Below are 3720 nucleotides of genomic sequence, written 5' to 3'. Positions count from 1 at the left end.
CTGTGCCCCTTGCAGGGCTCTGTGTGAGAGGTGCAATGGCCTGAGCTGGGGAGGGCTGTGTCTGCCTGCAGGGGGGCATTGGTGGGGAGTAGGTGGGCTGCGGGTTCTTGTGTGAGGCTGCCACTGGTCTGGAGAAGCCCAGGGAGCACAGTGCTGAGCTCCCTGCTACATCCAATCAATCCATGATCGTTTCTATCATGAAGATAAACTGGCCATTGTTGCCAAAAATAAATGTTAGTGTTCCAAATCCACACTTCAATAGCACCAGCTCATTAGAGATGCATATCATTTGGCTCCAGTCCCACACCTTCCAGCTCGTTATAAATATGCAGTTGCTGCTGGCTCTACCCCAATCATCTCTGCAATCAGAGCTTTTAATTAGGTTAATTAAATTGTATCAAACCTCGCAGGGACGCAGTTCACTGATGCTGATGAGGCAGCCAAAACAGACCTTAACTCTAGCTCTAATGAAGGCCCTGCTGCAGCTAATGACAATGCATAATAAATTAGTGCTTCCCTAGAAAGGTGCATCAGGGCTTGTGCTTTGGTAAATGATGATCTATATGCACTATCTCACTATTGCAGTCTCTAGGTCTGCCAAGCCAGGGACATCCTGGGAATATGTTTCTCTAAGTAATGGGCTCCTGCCTGCTCGAAGCACTGCTGCTCACCTGGGTTCTCTCAAGGCGCTAACGGCTTCAGGTATAGAACTGTGAGACAACAAAACAAATATTTGTTTCTTTCACCTTGCCCAGCATTGAGTCCACTCTTGATGCCTGGCATCTGCCAACAGAGGCAGCAGCAGATATTTATTTATTTGAAACCTTCTGTAACGGAATTTGGGCAGGAACATTCTGTTTGAAGGGAACTGAATGGCTGTGTCCAAGCATCTGGCAGCAGGAATGGGGACAGTACCCTCTGCCCAGGCTTCAGACGTTTACAGCTCCCACGCTGCTCCTCACTGGGTGGGGAAAAGTCCAGGTGGCCAAGGAGCCCATGGAACAGAGAGGTTTAGGGCAGCCATGCTGAGCAGCAATTAGTCATTCCTGATTTACATCCTGCTCTTTCAACTCCCTGCTGTGAAGCTGCTAAGGCTTAAGTGGAGGAACTCCACCACCCTTTTCTCCTTGGTGCCCTTGGGCAAGACACCTCAGCTGAACCTGACTGTAGGGTCCTAGTGACAGCAGGGCCCAGGCAGCCAGTCCTGCAGCTGGACACCACCACCCCCCTGGTGACCCCAGAACAGCAGCATCCGGAGGGCGAGTGGGAGCCGCTGGGCTCGTGGTGAGTGGAAGATAACACGCAATGCAGCACCTGTGAGTGGTGGGATGGGTGGGATCAGAGCCTCCTCTGCTGAAAGAACAGGGCGTGGGGGCCTCCAGAGACTCCGGGAGTCCTTCTGGCTGCCACAGCGCATGGCCATTGATGCAGACCCTGCAGTGGCTGTCCAGGGGGGCTTCTGAGCCTCCCTAGGCACGTCAGCTTCTGTTGCTGTGCCCCAGGGATCCCACTGTGCTCTCTAGCCTGGTTCAGGCTCAGAACATGAGGCCTACAGGAAACCACCTGAGAAGCCTAAGGGCTGGTGATGGTTCTCCTGCTAGTAAAATATATCGTTGCAGCTGCCTAGAGATAATCCTGCAAGCGTTTTAATATAGTCTGCTATTAACTTTTATAGACAGTCATTATCAATTGAGTTCTTCAGTTTGAACAAGGAATTACATGACATTATTATACAGCACAATATCATTCTGAGTCACCTGAAACCTGAGCTGTGAATCTGTGGGGTATTTTGATATCTGTATGATATCTGTATCTTTCAAGCTGCAAGGAATCTCCTTGCTAGAGAACCTGTTGGTTCAGCCTTTGATGCTATAATCAACACAAACAAAAAATAGCTGTAGGCAGTTTCTCGGGCCATCCCCATGAGGGCCCAGCTAGAGGATGGCAGATCCCATTGATGTCTCGCTTCAAATCCTGCACTGTGGCCAAGTGGGCTGGGTGTTTGGTTCAGTTATAAGGTATTGGCTCTTTCCAGACCCTTGCAGAAACATTTCAGTGGTTTAGGATGAGGAAACCAAGCTAAAGGCTTTGGGAGTCAAACCAAGAGCAAGGTCTTTGAGAAGGTGTATTTTTTTCCTGGATGCCATTGGGAGCTCTGCAAGGCAACAGGTGTGAATCAGCCCTGTCTGCTAAGGCAGAAGTTCAGAGATCAGCACCCACCAAATCTTTCACCATTGCAGGCAGGAGTAGGTAAAACATGTTTGTGCATGAGAGCAGGCACCTCCTTTCAGTCTGTTGTGGCCACAAGGTGATAAACTGCTCCACAGCCCATGGGATTTGTACCCATGCTTTGGCAGTCAGGGTCCAGCAAGAAGCCTGCTCAGTGTGACACCACAGACATAACAGTGCTCTGGTTTCCCTGTGTTAAGACATTCGTGGCTTCCCAGGGAAAAGTAACTTGGAGCAGGCACCATTTTTGCTCCCAAGGGCCCATACAGTGAACACAAGGCTGCGTGTCCTGTTGTGAGCTCAGTGGACACCACTACCCCCAGGATGAGCAGTGTGGCCCTTAACCAGTGACTGCTCAAAGCCTCACAGCTGCCCACTGCATCCCACAGAACCTCACTCCTTATGGGGAGAGACGCCTCTCTTCCAGGGACTGGGCAACTTGCACCCATCCCAGCACTCGCTCTGAGTGGGGCAGAGGCTCATAAAGCACTTTTCGCATCAGGCAAACCCTGGGCCTGGCCAGGCTGTTGCTTTTCGATCCCTGCCACAGTGATTCCTTCAGAGTCTCCCAGAGGAATTGCTTTTTTCTCTCCCATCCTTTCCAGTAACGCTCTGGATGCAGGTAAAATTACTCAAGGACAATGATCAAGTATTTATCCGTTTAAATCTCAGTCTCAAAGACATTTCCCTTCACAGACAGCAGCCGGTGCGGCGGGGACCCTGAGGTGCGCTTTAGAAGGACTAAAAGGTGCCGAAGCCCCGCGGAGGGTCGGGGGGCCCGGCGGGCCCGGCCCCGCTCCCCTCAGACCGAGCCCGCGGGTCCCGCCGCGGGGCGTTGGCGCCCCCTGCTGGCCGAGCCCGACCAGCGCCTCCCGCCGTTCCCGGCGCTTTTCGCTTTTCCCGGGAAAAGCTCCGCGGCGTTCGGCCCTTCGTGTGTTCCCGAGAGGAAGGAGGTGAACCGTTCTCCCCTGCGGGTATTTGTTTTCCCTCCCCGATCAGCCGGCGGTTTACAGCCGTTACAGAACCTGCATGCTCTAGGTTCTGCAGAGCCCCAGGATGCTTCCCTGGGAAAATTCACCCCACGGTTGTTGCCAACTTGGAAATCTTTGCAATAGCAGGACTGTCTGAAGCTGCATTCAAGCACGTAAAAACATCACATTTCATCGCTGAGAAGCTGGGAAAGCTCCGATGTGGGAAGGACCTAAGAAGTGCATCTTTTTCTTCTTACCCCCTTCCAGACCACGTGCTTCTTGCTGGCAATGACAGCGGAGAGAGGCAGAAAAAGGAATGCTCATGCCGAGGCTCTCTGGCCATGCCTGGGCCACTCCAGGACACTCAGGATGTGTCTGCACATCCCCCCCCATCCCTGGCACTCCAGCCAGCTGGCACAAAGAAAACGCAGGGGGCAAACCCTTGTCCCACACTTGGCTGCTGCACTGTCTCTCCCCACACAGAATTTTGGCATTTTTTTGAACTGAGGCAACTCTGGAT

Source organism: Pipra filicauda, unplaced genomic scaffold (assembly GCF_003945595.2).
Source record: "Pipra filicauda isolate LSUMZ 115617 unplaced genomic scaffold, ASM394559v2 scaffold407_size631318_pilon, whole genome shotgun sequence".
Classification (NCBI taxonomy): domain Eukaryota; kingdom Metazoa; phylum Chordata; class Aves; order Passeriformes; family Pipridae; genus Pipra; species Pipra filicauda.
Note: the sequence above shows the minus strand (reverse complement) of the source record.